The sequence below is a fragment of the Zea mays genome, chromosome 1 (genome assembly GCF_902167145.1).
Source record: "Zea mays cultivar B73 chromosome 1, Zm-B73-REFERENCE-NAM-5.0, whole genome shotgun sequence".
NCBI lineage: Eukaryota > Viridiplantae > Streptophyta > Magnoliopsida > Poales > Poaceae > Zea > Zea mays.
Genome location: NC_050096.1, coordinates 94,339,794 through 94,357,535, shown reverse-complemented (window position 1 = coordinate 94,357,535; position 17,742 = coordinate 94,339,794).

Here is a 17,742-nt window from a genome sequence, read left to right as displayed (position 1 = left end):
AAAGCTACAGTACGAGTATCTGGAAACGTTTGTGCGCTGCCACGGAATGGCGCAGTGGTATGAATGCGGATTGGGATGCACGGCACGCCAGACGTGATTGGGCCGTGGGTTTTCGGGCAATTATGAGGTGTGCCCCCGCCCCCGGACGCATGCCGACGCCGCGCGGGCCTCGTCAGCCATCGCGCTGTCCCCTCGCGCGCAACCGGCACCGGCACCCGCTCCCTGGTTGTCTGCGCCGCGCGGGGCTGCAGCTGCCCCACCCCCACCCACGCGGTGTGATGCGGTGCCGGAGGTGGCCCGGGGACCAGCTTACAATCATCGTCGACGCGACTGTCACTTTTCTTTTCTTTTTTTTTACACTGTGCTGGGCGTAGATGGCCTGGTGCTCCTGTTTGCTGCTGCCATCATCATCGACTCAATCATGATCCGGGAATGAGTTCATGATTGGTTCTCAGCACGGCCCTGGTTCGAACGATTGATGATTGCTCGCTCAGCTGATAGGCGTATTTCACTTTTATCTCCAACAGAAAAGAAGAAAGAGGAACCATCGGAACGCATTCGGCCATGCGTGTCATTGTACTGCCATCGTCTCCTGCGGTCCTGACCTGCCATGAGGTACTCATACCGTCATACGAGTCCTGCCACTGCCACAGCCAATCCGAGCGCATGCGTGAGCGGTGGACCTGAGCCGGGCGTGGCTGAGCTCGACCCGCAGGCAGCAAGTGTGCAACAGCCAACAGACAGAGCCAGATCACGTGCTAATGTCCACAACATTTCCCTCCGTTCTAAAATAATTATCATCCTCGTTTTTTAAAAGTAAACTATTTTTTAATTTTCATCACATAAATATGCTGTATTAAAGTAAGATATATATCGATTTTACGAAGCTTTGCATATACACAAGTTATTTCGTGTATAGTCCGTATCCGTAAGCGACAGTTTGTTCTTGTCCGCTCCATCGGCAATACTTAAGGACAAACTCATTTACGGTTATATTAGTCTTTTTACATGCCTGCTGGTTTGATTCAACTTCTACATACTCTGTTCGGTTCTAAATTACAAGTCGTTTAGGACGCCGACACGATCTCTAAAATATAGTGTTGATCAAGGTGTTTTTATTAAAATACACATGAACTCTTAATATATTTATAGTTTTCTAAAACTACTTTTTTAAGATAAATTGGTACACATGACTATTAGATTTCAAAAATAAATAACAAAACTGTTATTTGTAGTTAACAATTAGTTGCTAGATTTTAGTCCTAAAAAATCTAAATAGAGAGACTAATGTGTACGATTAAGTTTAACTAAATTTCTAACTAGTTGTTAGCTCACTGCTGCATAAGTCGCCCATGCCGCTGAACACTATCTCCTCTCGGACGCACTGTTCCTCCCACACGTCGCCGCCCTTGCTCACTCCACTGCTCCACGTGCCGCCGCGTCCTAGAACAAAACAACTACACTGCAGCGTTATTATTGTAATCCAAAACGAAAAAAACACTAGCACACGACGGCGTGGGAACCAAACATGGTTGCGTGGGAAACTCCTTTTGAATGTTGTCTTTATAATTATATACTACATTAAAAGAGTTAGGGTCAATTTGCATTCATCTGTCAAACAGTTTTGCCGGCTAATTTTAGCACATGGCTCCAAATAGATTGGCTAATAAATTGGTTAATTGTTAGCCACGTGGCTGACAAATTGTTCACCCATTAGTCATTTGACCTTGCTAATAAGTGTTAATAGATCATAATGAGAGAAAATACATCTATTAGTCAAGACTTTAAACATACCATGACTAATTGTTGCTAGCTAAATATTTATTGGCTAATTGTTAGTTACTGGCAAAAAATTAACCAGAGGATCAAACAAGGCCTTAGACTAATCACTAGTCCTAGTCAATCCAAATAGGGTCTTAGCAATGGATTATCAATGTACTAATAGATGGTTGGATATTAAGTTAAATTATTAGTTCCTATTAGCAACTGAAAATTATTAATAAAATTAATAGTTAGCAGTTCTCCGGTTACCAATTAGTAACTTTATAAACCTTGAATCCACCAGCATTAATCTTGGCTATTAATTTTGAGTGCTAATGAAAATAAATAGACGCTGAGCATTAGCCGTACTGCTAGTATACTATCTTCGCCTCATGATAAGTATATTTTTAAATTTTAAAAATTTATCTTATATCTTCCCATACGAGAAGAATTAACTCTAGTTATTGTCTTATAGAGTTGGGTTTTCTATTTGATAGTAATTACACCTTTGTAGAGGTATATATAGTTTTATTAGCATGAATCATTTCACTAGAGTTTTAAAAAGTGCATTTTTGTTTTGAGAGGTAAAAAGTACCTACTAAAATGGAATCCGTAGAAGTGTATTGTATTTATTTTTGCAAGATACGGAAATACAAATATCTAAGGACTGGTTTGATTTAGATCCTATTTGGTTTGGGGTGACTAAAGTTTAGTGACTAAAGTTTAGTCAGTTTTAATCTCTAAAGAAGCAAATATGGTGATTAAAGTGGGATGACCAAACTTTAGTTCTTTAGTCACCAAAAGGGTGACTAAAAGGAACTAAAGTAGTATTTTTACCTTATTTACTATAAACATCAACTAATTAGTAGGGGTAATACAATCATTATTCACAGTAATTAATGTTTTTTAGTTTGGTTTAGCCATTGAAACAAACAGGATACTTTAGCGACTAAACTTTAGTCATTAAATTTTAGTGACTAATGAAACCAAACAGGGTTTTACGTAGAAATGGAGATGATTTCTATCCCATTAATCCGCAGCCCTAATAAAAGCCCTAATAGGACTTGGAAGACAGCGTCACGTGCATCGGAACGGGAAAGCGGGAGGGAGGTCACGTGGACGCGCCCGCCTCGTCGGCCCCGCCGCACGCCACGTCGGACCGCACCAAGCGAAGCAGAGACAGAGGGACCCACGACCCCACGCGCGCCTGCCTGCCCCGCGCGGCCCCGACAGCGCCAACTTTCCCCAATCATTGACGTCCTGACCTCGTTCACTAAGGGTGTGTTTGGTTGAATGTACAAAGAGAGATGGAATGAGGCGGCCACGTTTTCTATAGTGTTTGGTTGAGAGTCAAGCGGCGGCGAAGTAAACACCGGATTGATTTTTTGGGGCGGTGTGATCCCAAAAAATCGAGGGGACGGTGGCGCCCCCGACTCATACTACTTTGACCTCAAACCAAACACATCCTAACTCCGACCCAACTCGCAATTCACAGGAGTAGTCTTCCTTCTCTTTTTTCGTTTTAGATAAAATCATAGCTACCAGGCAAAATATCGGCACCGCAGTTTTTAACTTTTTTCTTAAAAACGTCAATCCAACTTACTCCATGTACACGTATTCAAAAGGACATAGTGCACTTCATCTATTAAAAAGTCAAAGTTTGTGCATTTTTTAGTGTTGTATTCTCAATGGCAAAGAGAGTAGAGAAAGAGGGACAAATAACAGAGAATAAAGTAATTGCTGTCTTTATTGTAGAGAGTACACTGTAGTGCTGGAAACGAGCCGAGCTGAGCTCGGCTCGGCTCGGTGCAGCTCGGTGGCTGACCAAGTTCGGCTCGGCTCGTCCGTTTCACGAGCTGGGGAAACAAGCTCGGCTCGGCTCGAAGGCGGCTCGCGATCCACCCCTGATATTATATAATTGCATTATATAGTGAATTATTAATATATAAATATGAAATATATAGATATCATTCATTATTATGAGTAATCTAAATTATTAATTGTCATATATCTATCATGAAACCCTAAGAACAAACTGACAATCTATAAAATTAGTAAATATCCATCATTATTCTATATATTAAGTAATTTGCACAGCTCGCGAGCCAGAACGAGCTGGCTCGGCTCGGTTCGCTACAGGAACGAGCCCAAAAGGCGGGCTCGGCTCGGCTCGCCCGAGGCTCGCAAGCTCGAGCCAGCTCACGAGTCTCGAGCTTATTTTCCAGCCCTAAGTACATTGTTTATATATAAGTGGAAAACAGTGTCTCCTAAGGGGTCTGTCCCTTAGGAGAGAACTGACAGGGGTTGATCACAACAGGTAACATGTTTTGTAACATTTAGAACAAGACACCACCGGTCTAACATGATGGCAATTTCATCACTCCTTAGAGACCCATCAAAATTTCTCAAATTGATGTGTCTAGGGTTTTACGATGTCCTAGCCTCGGCAATGTGCACATCTGAGCTAGGTCGTGGATCATCACAATCTACTTGATACACTGTATCCTTTTGGTGTCTGTTTGCATTCACTATTGTTCTTTACTTTTTAGCAACAGAATAGCGCTTATTCACCATACTTCTCCTCTCTAGGAGTTGAGTGGTTTTACTTGGTACTTCACTCTTTCTGGTGCATTCCTAGCAGGAATGAATGATTTAGTGACACCTTTATAATTAGTGAATGCATCTGGTAGTTCATTTGCAAGCCTTTGCAAATGTATAATCTTCTGAACTTGTTGTTCAGTTTCTGTATTACGTGGATCAGTACCTAGAACACTTTATTCCAATTTATTTCCTAGCATTCCTTCTGGTACTTAAAGTCTCCCCCTAATGCCGGGAAATGTTCCTCGTCAAAAATAGAATCAGCAAATCGAGTTGTAAATAGATCCCCTATCAAGGGTTCTAAGTACTGAATGATCGACGGAGATTGAAATCCCACATAGATCCCCACTTTCCTATGTAGGCTCATAACTGTTCTCTGGGGTGGTGAGATTGGAATGTATACACAACATCTAAATTTATGCAAATGGGAAATACTTGGAGGATTTCCACGTACCATATATATTGGGGAAGTAGAATGATATGCAGTTGGTCGTAGTTGTATAAGGTCGGTAGCGTGCAGAACTGCATGACCCCAACACGATGAAGGCAATTTGCAATTCATCAATAATGGCCTTGCAATGAGTTTAATCATCTTGATTAGTGACTCAGCCAAACCATTTTGGGTGTGAACATATGGTACCGAGTGCTGTACTTGAATACCCATCGCCATACAATAATCATTGAATGTCTGAGATGTAAATTTAGTAGCATTGTCCATCCGGATTGAATTAATTTGATATCCAGAAAATTTTTCCTTTAACTTGATAATTTGAGACATTATCTTGGCAAATGCATGGTTGCATGTTTATAGTAAACACACATGTGACCATCTTGTAGATGCATCAATCAGTACCATGAAATACCTGAACGGCCTAGAAGTTGGCGTAATTGGCCCACAAATATCTCCTTGAATCCTTTCAAGGAATTTAAGCGGTTCAGCTTTAATTTTGAGATATGATGGTCTCAAAATCAGTTTCCCAGTTGCACATGCAGTGCAAATAAAATCTTTAGATTTGGGAAAATTTGTTGTAGGCAAATTATGACCAATAGAATTGCTTGTAGTTTTCCTCATCATCCCTATGTCTGGATGACCAAGTCGATCATGCCAAATCTGTAATGGATCAACATTTTGGAAAATTACCTTATATGCAACATGTGCAATGGTCTTAATATATGTATAGTACAACCCAAACATGAGTGACAGAATTTTCTCGCATATGCGTTTGCCATATTTGTTTGGCTTGGTCAAGAAGAGAAACTCTTGATTTTCATCATGGGTTTCAATATGAAATCCATTCTGCCGGATATCTCTAAAACTTAGGAGGGTACGAGTAGAATCAGGATACAATAATGTATCCTCGATAACAATTTCAGTATCCATGGGGAGGGTAATAGTTGCTCGTCCAGAGCCAACTATCACCGCATGTTCAAAACTTTTCCATCTCTTCTTAAGAGTCTGAAAGTATTTGATCTCCCTAAGTATAGAGTTTGTGGTACAACTGTCCATAAGGCATAATTCCTCTCCTGTTGAGTTGACATCATTATGCATCTATAAATAAAGAAAAATTCTAAATAAGAATTTGTGATGCAACTTGGTACTATACATAACATGATATTAAGTATCACAATATCGAAAACAAAATTACAATAATGGTATGGCGACTCAACCAATGAGTTCGCACTACTCACAAGACCCAACCCTGGTCTGTAGAGTATCTTACATCTCAGAACATGAGTTTGTATACCTCTACTTATTACAACAACATTATGAAGACAATATAGGACAATCACACAAGCCATAGTGATCATGAATCACATCTCCAAGCATGAAAGATTATGCCAAATCTCCAAATGGATCCTTCGACATATACTTAATGATCATATCATCAGTTTCATCTTCTTGTGAAAGGATTGGCTTGTTGTCAACATCATTGAGGTGCTCTTCAGCAAGAGTTTCTTCAGTTCAGTAGAAGCCAGTGAAGAACTTCCAACCTCAGTTGATGCTTCAGCAGAATTGAAATGAGCCTCAAAACCAGGCTTGTCAAACTTTTCCTTCTTTATGGATTGTTGATATAAAAGAACAAGGTGCTTAGGGCAAGTGTAGTCCCTAGTAAAATGGCCCTCAGTACCACATTTATGGCAAACTTTATTGCCCTTAGGTGGTAGAGGCTTGCCTTTGCCCTTTCCTTTCCCTTTCTTTCTCTTATTTTCTTGAGACAATGTTGATAACGTGGTGTATTCTTAGTGGCAAAGAGAGTAGAGAAAGAGAGACAAATGACAGAGAATGAAGTAATTGTTGTCTTTATTGCAGGGAGTACATTGTTTATATATAAGTGGAAAACAGTGTCTCCCAAGGGGTGTGTCCCTTGAGAGAGAATTGACTGGGGTTGATCACAACTGGTAACATGTTTTGTAACATTTAGAACAAGACACCACCAGTCTAACTCATGAACATGTTTAGCACGCGGAAATTACACGAATTAGTTCATATTTATGCTAATAATAGCTGGAGCAGTGCGTAATAAAGGGATCCGTACAAATACACATATATCTTGTTTTTCATTATATAACCTCTGAATTTTAAAACATTTTTTTGAAATATTATTTATTCATTTGATTATAGTTATTGCTTAATTCATCCGAATGTATTTACATGAGTTATGCTCCTTCCAGACTACGTCATGATCTGAAGGTGTAATAGCACATGCCTCCTGGAGCACTGGGGGAGATGACCCTTTGGCGTGCGCCACTCACTCAACTTCATGTAAGGACCATGGCAAGACAATATTCAAGCATAAAGGTTTCTCTCAACAATGGTCGTCTTAGTGGCCTCACAAGTGCCTTGATTTTAGCATCGATGATGTCGTCGGGTCTCTCAACCTCACAAAATCCCTTCCTGAACATCTCTCGCGCTTGATGTTGGCGACGTGGCCACTGAACAATGGCAACAAGATATCACCAGATTCATAGTCCCTGCCAAGATTAACCATGGACCCTCTTAAATCGTGCAACCTTGCTCTAAGAGGCATCTGGCTAGGCACTACATGGCAACCATGTGCCGACGATGGCATGCCAGGATTTGGCATAGCCTAGGTTTTAAAACCTCGATAGAGCCATCGCCTCAACGTTAGCATTGAGCACTGTACCAACAACTTTGCTCATGGTATACTTGTAAGGAACCTAGAAAAGATATGATAGTGGTCAGAGCTTTGCACGAGCTTCTAGGATAGCCTTGGTCCATGAGGCCCTTATGAAAAACATAGATGGTCATTTTTTGAGCATGCTAGATATGTTGGTCTTCACATCACTCCACTGCTTGATGTAATTGTAGAGAGACTCATCTTCTTTCTGCATGATTTGCTCAATGTCGTACTGAGTTTTTCCTTACTCATAGGCCATACTAAAGATGTTGATGAATTGATGCTTAAATACTTCCCATGAATCAACAAAATCTGCACGGAGACTAAATAGCCACTTCATGACTATAAAGTTAGACACAAGTGAAAATATTTTGACATAACTCATGAGTCCCCTCTCGCTGTTGTGATAGATAATTGGTAGATCCCAAACCAATCTGATGAATTAGCGCGACCGTCACATGACTCGACTAAAGTGGGCTCGAAATTCATCAGCCAATTCGCTCAACTTATTGGCATGTAAACGATTTGACAATGGATGATGAGAGATTTGTTTTATTCTAACCACAATGGACTCAATCTTAGCTAGAATCTTCACATTCTACTTCATATTCATCATACTCTCGATCTGGATGCCTAAGGTTTTCCCTACTCTCCTTTTGATGGTGCCGATCCAACTCTATGTGAAGGTTTCTTCTGTGGGGAGGAGTCTTTGCCTGGTTTTACCGAGATGGAGGATGAGTTCCTTCATGGTGATTAGGGGGTAGAGATCCTATGACTTAGTCTATTCATGACTCTGACTAGTGCTCTGGTTAAATATAAATCGGACCATCTAAGGACTCGACAACGACATGGCTCGGCATTGGATGCATAAGCATCTTAGAGCACACGACCATGTACCCCATCATATTATTGATCCTTCGTGAGCCTACGTGTTGTCCTAGGGGAGCAACGGTGTGAGTCTATCTAGAAAAAGCTTCATCGTCAAGATGTTTTGAGTCTTCAACGTGTAGACTTGTTGGCCATGAAAGTCAACCATCTGGATCTGGTCATGGGCAACTCAGCCATGCTCCCATAACTCTTCTTGGTTCCTTTGGTTCTTAGCTACCACATGAGTAATGTGTTTCTGAATGATCTGGAAGGTGACCATCCTAGTGTCTAGAGTCCACCTTGAATACTAAGAGATCTTCAAAATCATATGAGTCTAGATCTAAGTCAGAGTCCAAATTAGTGATGAAGTGGATTTAGAGTCCGAGTTAATATCAAAAGATTAGGTCGAACCAAATTCGCCATAGTGTAGATTGCATATGCACGTGCTTGGTTAGGGGCAATCAAAACTATCAAAAGTTCTAGGACAAGCTCGAGACTTCCATGTAAAATGGTGATGAATCTATGGGTGTCAAAGATGACTTCTTCTTATGATGCAAAACACATGGTTGCCATCAGCTCTCTAGTGACTAGCGTAACTTCCCTACCTAGCATGCCAACTATTAAGATTAGTCGATAGTAAAGTTATAGGGTAGGTCACGTAATTGAGAACTTAAGGTAAAGGCATGGGAGAAGCGAAAATTTATATAGGTTTTGGGATCTTAGAGTGCGATAATACCTACGTCCTATTCATGGTGGTGTCAATTGCTATGCAATGTGATTTGCTCTCTTGGGGCTCCTTAGCCCTCCTTTTATAGTCCAAGGAGGGATGTCTGGCTTACAAGATGTGCATCTAGCTTAGTTACATGATGGCAAGGACAATCGAGTCTATCTCAAATTATTAGGAAGTCAATCTCTATATGTACATGCATTTTCCTCTTATCTACTAGTATTTTCAATATATGGTCGAATATCATTCTCATCTCTTATTCCAATAAGATCTTGACCATATTTATCCTTCTAGAGTCTTTTTGATCACGCAATTTCTTCCTAGTCATGTCAAACGAATCCCTGGGCTCTCGGCTGAACCCATGGACCCATTGGTCAAATCATTCTCGCTGAGATGTACTTGTATACCCTTGATATATTGAAAGCTCCCTTATGAGTTTTGGTGTTTTCAATGACAACACAATTAAAGGTATATCTAGGGTGTTAAGTGTGAACATGTTCTATGTGAAAATTGTAAAATGTTCAACACATAGAGACAATAGTGATGGTCCACATAAGCTGAGTTCACTATGGATTGTGGACATCACAAGTAAAGTTGAAGGATAATGACTATGTGGAACTGGATGTGTTTAATTTGGAGACAACTGACCAACTGAGGATGAAGGCAAGAAGAACTTTGAGTGACCGAGTGCATGGGAGAAGGTCAAGAAGACAGAGGTACCTAAAGCCAAGGGTGAAGAAGATGACTTGCAAGAAGTCAAGGTTGGTCAAGCTATTGAAGAGTTGGTGCATCAATGATCACAACATAAGGGCATGACTTAGAACCATTGAGGTAATTCTTAAGGTTTATGGTTAAGTCATAAGGCTCAAGATCATAGCTCAATAAGTTGGACATGGTCACAAGAAGGTGGAAAAGTATCAAAAACAAAACCTAGAAGTGATCCAAAAGAGCTAAGTTCAATTTGAGTTTTAGTTTGGGTCATTCTTATGTTTCAAAAAGTTCTATGTGACTATTGCATGGTGTTGGAGCTCAAGGATGTCTTGTGAGATCAAGTTATGTTAACTTGATGCTTTGGAGCCAGATCCCGACCTCAAACAGGCCAAGAGGAGCAAAACGGTGGAAAATGTTAAGTATGAGAGGTTTGAGAGTTAAAACATGTTCCATACACGTTTTCCTAAGTATCTAGCATATCGGTTTGCACTCCAACTCGTTTTGTAGCAAAAGTGCCACTTTGGCTCATGTTTGAGAAGAAATAGAGAAAATGACATAGAGATGAGATAGAGGCGAGTTCTTGAGATTTAGTCAATTGGATTACTCTCTAATAATGTTTGTCTAAGTCATAGGAAGGTATCCAAGAAACTTCAAGCCGACCGGAGAAAGAATAAAAGAAAAAGGACTTAGATAACTGATGTCTGGGCGCACAGGACCACAGGCAACGACTAGCTGACGTGGCTCGACCCAATGGCGCACCAGACCAGTCTGATGCTACCCAGAAGTTGAAGGCACCAATCACAATCCTAGAGGGCTAGCGACTGTTGGAGTTCCTATGGTGCACCGAACCGGTCCGGCGCACCACTCGAGGATCTGCTTTTTGGAGCAAATTTCCAACTGCCATTTGGGGCATGGGGGCTATAAAAGTGCCCCTCCACTACCCCAAGAAAGGCACAATTGCAGCAAGAAAGTGTAGAACAATTACATACTTTATTATGTCTCTCTCTTGTGTATTTATCTCTAGATCTATTGTTGGCGCAGTTATAAGCCAAAAGAGAGAAGAGGAATGTTTCCTAGAGATAGTGCTAGCAGAGCAAGCAAGGAGTGTTACTCTTCCGGAGTGCTTTGAAGAAGTTATAAATAGTCACGATTCTGCTGTAACCGTCATCAACAGAGTGGAAGACTCGATCTGTCACCTGGTGACGATCTAAGCAAACAGAAGAAGGAGTTGAAATAGACTCCAAGACAGGTTGGCTAACTTCAATGTGGATGCAGGCAAGCATTTCAGGCTTGGCCAAACCGCAGGATAAACCTCTATTTCCCCTATCTCTCTATGTTTTTTCTTGTTTGCTTTACTATTTGCACTTCTACTCTCATCTTGGTCTAAGATGTTTATGAAACGTAGGTTGTTGTGATGTAGGGACTACAATACCATTGCGGTCTACTTGAGCTAATCTTCATTCCACTATGTACACTGTTCGAGTAGAGTAATAAAGTTCAAGTTTTTGGTGTAAATTTTTATTCGCCTATTCACCCCCCTCTAGGCGACATCCAGATCAGTGTTTCTCTTAAAGGGAACTTTCAATTGGTGTCATAGCAAGGCTCTCTAATGTGGTCTTAGCTGTCCGGAGATGACAATGTAGCTAGAAGAGGTAACTCTAGAACTTCTACTTGGCGATGGTTCTAATTACGCTTCTTGGTCTGTTTATTTTCTTAATGCTTTTAGGAGTGTTGATCCTGATAGTGCATATATTTGATAATAGTATTTTACCTTCTAAAATTAGTAGAAAACCATCTAAGAAGGAATTAAGATGTTTGACCTTAAATTATCATGCTTGCAACATCTTAGCTGATACTCTTACAAGAGATGCGTATTATGTTGTTATGACTAGTGATAGTGATATGTTTATTGATGCTCCTTCCTCTAGTATTTGTAGTACTAACATTTTGAAGGAAGAAGAAGAAAAGTGAAGCAGACCAAACGAGGAATCCACCTCTCCAAAAAGTATGATTTCCCACACTGCTTTGCATGATTCCACTAATAATGATGATAGGGAAAACGAGACCGAGGATTTGGAACAAGATGAGATCCGCTTGTTCAACACCAAACAAGGCAAGTGTCACACCCGGTTTTGGAAGGTAAACCGAATGCGAACCATGTACGTGCCAGGATCAGAAACTCACGTACAAAGCGATTACATAATTGGACATCATCACACATTGCTCGAAATAATTAGCGGAAAGGTACTTTATTACATCAATATGTCTGAGACATCCACAGAGTCTATTACATAACCATTGTATTTAACATAACTATCAAAGTGCGGAGAAACGAAACATAGAAGATAAGCCTACACAGGCAGCTGACTGGGGGTTGCCACTAAAGTAAACTAAAACTCGTCATATTCCTGGAACTCCTCGAAGTCCTCCATGTTGCCAGCATCACCTCCTGAGCACTGAGTACAATGGGGACAACCTGGGGTGGGGGTGGTGTGTAAAGCAAGGGTGAGTACACATCAACGTACTCAGCAAATGTCCCGTTTGGCTAAAGTGGACTAGCTGTATGTGGGGTTGAAGTTAAGCAGTTGCTTTTAGTTGGTCAAGTATTTATTATTATTAGTAGAGCCAATTTTTAGTAATAAACCCAGTTATTACCCAAAAGTACTCCCTCAAAAGAGGAAATACCAGAAATCAGATTTATAGCATCATTGTTAACCATCAACATAAAAGTAACTAGAATTCTTCTAATCAAGAGGATCCCAAGGTTGCTCTTAACCGTGAGCTTGGCTGATATACCAGTTTCTAATACTCTGCAGAGGTTGTACACTTTATCCACAAGTTGTGATCCCTTTATGCCCCGGGTCGATCAAACCCGCAAACACTACCAAGGTGAGTCGGCAAGGTTTCACTACGTAGCCTTTACAAAGACTCCCCTAGTGCATAGCTGCTCATTAGGTTTCGCCAGTCGTACAAACACAGTACACCTCCCCAAGGTGGGTGACTAACAAAACCAAATCGAATGAACCTCTGCACCCCAACCTTGGCAGAGCGAGCACTACGCTCCGGCCCCCATTGACGGCCCTCCGGCAAAGCCAACTACACCCCCAGGTTTATCTAATTAATCAGCTAAGGGTGTCCCATTCCACCCTCATGGTTGCACTGTTATCTCGGGTGGTCACTCCACGAACAGGTCCTTACAGAGAGGTACTCACGAAAAAGGCCTGAGCCACCTAGAGTATCATAAACTCATCAACATAACCAGGATAACAGTATCATATCATAAATGTTCACATCATGTTCATTGGTTAAAGTTAAGGCAATAGCAAAATGCTAACCATGATAACCTAAAAGGTAGACAAGGATAAGTAAATACAGACTAGTCAATCCTTAGGTTTCATAAAGTAATGCGGGACAGTGAATCATAAAGTATGTAGGATATAATAGGTCAGAGGACACTTGCCTTCACCAGGTTGTTGCTCAGGGAGGTCTCCAACAACACACTCAGGAACCTCAGACTGCTCGTTGTCTAAATAAAGTGAGCATGCTTTCAATACATTTCGAAAGTACAAATGAACATCACACCAAACATGTACAAACATTGGAACACATCTTAAAAGGACACAATTGAAAGTCGCCTAGAGGGGGGTGGATAGCCAAAATCTGAAATTTATAAACTTAAGCACACACTACAAGCCAGGGTTAGCATTAGAACTTAATTTAAGTCCGAGAGAGAGGGAAAACAAATCAACCAAGAAATAAAGCGGATGAACACGGTGATTTGTTTTACCGAGGTTCGGTTCCAAAGAACCTAGTCCCCGTTGAGGTGGTCACAAAGACCGGGTCTCTTTCAACCCTTTCCCTCTCTCAAACAGTCACTTATACCAAGTGAGCTTTCTCCTTAATCAAACAAGTCACTTAGACCTCGCAAGGACCACCACACACTTGGTGTCTCTTGCTTTGATTACAAGTCACTTGAGAATAAGAATGGGAAAAGAAGAAAGCACGATTGCAAAAGCCAAGCGACAAGAGCGACAAATAACACACGGATCACTCTCTCTCTCTCAAGTCACTAATCACTAATGATCACTTGTCTCAATTGTGGAACTTGGAGAGATTGGAAGCTTTGATTGTGTCTTGGAATGGATTGCTAGCTCTTGTATTGAATGTGAGAGATTGGAGTGCTTGGGTCAAGTGAATGGAGGTGGTTGGGGTTGTATTTATAGCCCCCAACCACTTCCTAGCCGTTGCTCCTTTCTGCCGACCGCGGACGATTCGCGCCCCTGGTCCGGACGGTCCGCCCCTGCACATCAACGACTGAAATCGCAACGGTCTGCAGTAACGGCTATATCAACGACTATAAAGCATTTATTGTGTCGTTAGATGTCAGATAAAGCAGTCGCAGACGGTCCGGTCGTGCACCCCGGACGGTCCGCGAGGACGCTAAAATTACATTTTACCGAACCCGTCACCTTCGGGTTTTTCTGATTTTCACCGATCGAACGATCCACGCCTGAGGCCGAACGGTCCGCGCTTGGTCTCGGACGGTGCTAGCTTCTCCGTCGAACGGTCCGTAGTGTAGACTTATGTTTTTGTAGTGTTCCTGTCCGAGGGTCACCTTGGTGCCGCGGACGGTCCACCGCAAGGGCCTGGACGGTCCGCGCGTATGTGTTTTTCCAAAAAAGCTTCTCCTGTCCGGAATAATCTACGGTATTCCGGACAGTCAATTTAGAATAGTTGTAGATGAACATATGCACCTATGAAATGATCAACTGGGCAAACAGGTTAGTCCACAAGGTTTGTGATGGTCGTCAAACACCAAAATCGATTATAGGAAATATTGAGACTATTTCCCTTTCAATCTCCCCTTTTTGGTGATTGATGCCAACACAAACCAAAGCAAATATAAAGTGTAGAAATGTAACTAGCTTGCATTTTGACAGATGTGCATAAGTTATTTTGAAATGAAAGTATTTCTAAGTATATAAGTTTGATTTAATTTTTAACAATTTGGACCACATTTGCACCACTTGTTTTGTTTTTGCAAATTCTTTTGGAAAAATCTTTTCAAAGTCTTTTGCAAATAGTCAAAGGTATATGAATAAGATTGCAAGAAGCATTTTAGGATTTGAAATTTCTCCCCCTATTTCAAATGCTTTTCCTTTGACTTTAAACAAAACTCCCCCTGAATTGAAATTCGACTCTTAGTTTTCAAGAGGGTTTTGATAGATACCAATTGAAAATAACACATACCAATTAGATACCAATGAAAGTTTTCGAAACACAATTTAAAAATTAGGTGGTGGTGCAGTCCTTTTGCTTTGGGCTTAAGACTTTCTCCCCCTTTGGCATTAATCGCCAAAAAACGGAGACTTGGAGAGCCCTTTTTTACTTTCTCCCCATTGGTACAAAAATAAGAGTGAAGGATTATACCAATTTGGAGTGATGTGGAGTGACAGCGAAGGGTAAATAATACTGACAGAGTGGAGTGGAAGTCTTGTCTTCGCCGAAGACTCCATTTCCCTTTCAATCTATGACTTAGCATAGAAATGCACTTGAGAACACATTAGTCGTAGTTATGAATGAGATGTGATCAAAGGTATATTAATGAGCTATGTGTGCAAAGTTTCAATCAAAATTCTGAGAATAGTTGTAGATGAACTTATGCACCTATGAAATGATCAACTGGCAAACTGGTTAGTCCATAAGGTTTGTGATGGTCGTCAAACACCAAAATCGATTATAGGAATTATTGAGACTATTTCCCTTTCAACAATACTACATAAGGGTTACTGAATTCAAAGTATAACATGAACTATAACCTAAATTAACTTCATTTGGACATAGATTATTATTTCCCTAAGTGTTACTTTCAAGTATATAATCATAGTTCAATTTATTTTATTGTGACAAAAAATTTAGAACAGAGGTGAACTCATGTAATACACATTATTAATCTTACAAGTTTAAACAAGTTTAAATCCATAATGTTTTCCTTTTATTTATTTTATTAAATAGATAAATCTACATCTACATTAGTGCATACTTAATTATAAAACTTAGAAGGTGCAGACAGTAAATGAAACCATTTTATTTAGACAGAGAATAATTCTATGAACATTTTGCAATTTGAATCACTAAATTTGGAGTTCATATGCAAAAGTTATGAAATAAACAAGTTTGGGAATTCAAAATATGAAATTAGGTCTAATTCTGTGAATATTTAAAAGTCCAGGGTTAAATCTGCAAGATTACAGGGGGCCTGCGCGCGAAAACCAGGGACGTCGGGTTTATTTCCAACAAACCGAGGGTCTCTTTAATAAAACAGCCACACGAAGGGGTATCAGGTTAATCTAACCGTCAGATCTAAAACCAACTACTGAGATTAGATCTTCGGCCGAGGGCGCGCGCGCGGGCGGGCGAGCACTGACAGGCGGGCCAGGGGCGCCAGCGACAGAGGGGGAGGGCGCACTGACCGAGCGGGCCCAGCGCCAGGGGGCGTGGGCGCTGACAGGCAGGCCAGGGCGCCAGGCGCGCGTGCGCGAAGCGGTATCCCGCGATCTGGGCCGTGCGATGAAGATCGGGCAGAGGGGATCAGAACGGGGAGGGGCGAACGAATGCGGGCGGCGCTGCTCTTCTCCGTGGCGGTGAGGCCGCCGGAGTTGAGGCTGGCGCGAGCTACGGTGGCTCCGGGGTCGCCGGAGTTGGGCAGAGAGGGAGAGAACGCCACAGCGAACTCAATGGCGGGGAAGAGGCCACAAATCCGAGGGCAGAGAGGGGAGAACGGCGGAGAGAAGGTCTTGGGCGGCCCCGAGCAACTCCGGTGAGGCATTCCGGCCACGGGGAGGGGGATTAGGCGCGCTAAGGCCTGAGCTAGCTTCAGTAGAGGCAGAGGCACCTTAGGGACTAATGCCGAGGAACTAGACCGGGCTAAATCGGCCAGCCACCGCGCAAGCACGGTGGTTCACCGCGGCCGAGCACCGGCGAAGTCGAAATTGGGCACAGAGCGCAATAGGGAAAATTGGGCACGGGGACATGTGTCTCACCTTGGGCGGAGCTCGGGGAGGCCTGGCGCGGTCTCCGGCAGCCTGGACGGTCAGGAATGCGGGCATGGGCAGAGCGCGAGAGAGGGCGGAGCTGCGTGAAATGAGGCGGGGGGCGAGTGCGGGCGCTGGCGGGGCTCTAAGAAGGGAGCTGGGCGCGTGGGCGGACGTCGTGGCCGAGAAATCCGGCGACGTGCGTGAGTGCGCACTCGCCGTTCCATGGCGAGCGCGGGGAGGGTGGAGCTGACAGGGCAGGCCCACGACGTAGAGAGAGAAAAGGGGACGCACGGGGCAACGACTCAGCAATTGGCGAACCGGGCCCGCGAGACAGAGAGAGAGGGGAAGCGCACGGCTGAAGAACCCGGTGCCGACAGGTCGGCCCCACTAAGCAGTGAGCGAGAGAGAGGGAGGGCGCGCGGCCTGGCTGGGCCGAGTTGGGCCGGCTAGGCTGCTGGGCTGCTTTCCTTTTTCTCTGGATTTTCTAATTCCTTTTCCATTTCTTTTCTATAGGGTTTTCAAATCCAAATTCAAATAAATTCAAACATGTGCAACACATCAAAGAATATTTTAAGCTCAGCATGATGCAACATGTCATGACCCATAGTGTTTTGGCAAAAATAAATAATTAACCTCCACTAGCTTAAGCTAATTCTACTTAAAAGGAAGAGAGAGAGAATCTAGAGATAGATAGAAACTAGTAAGAGAAGGGTAACACATGATTTTGGTTGATAATTAGAAAGAAATTTTATACCCCGAAAATCAGGGTGTTACAGCAAGACACTTATCAAGCTAGAGGAGGCTCTCAAGATGAGCAAAGAGTGCCTTGAGAAGATGACCAATGAACATGAGGAGCTAAAGTGCTCTCATGGTGATTTGGTCCAACAGTACGAATCTATTT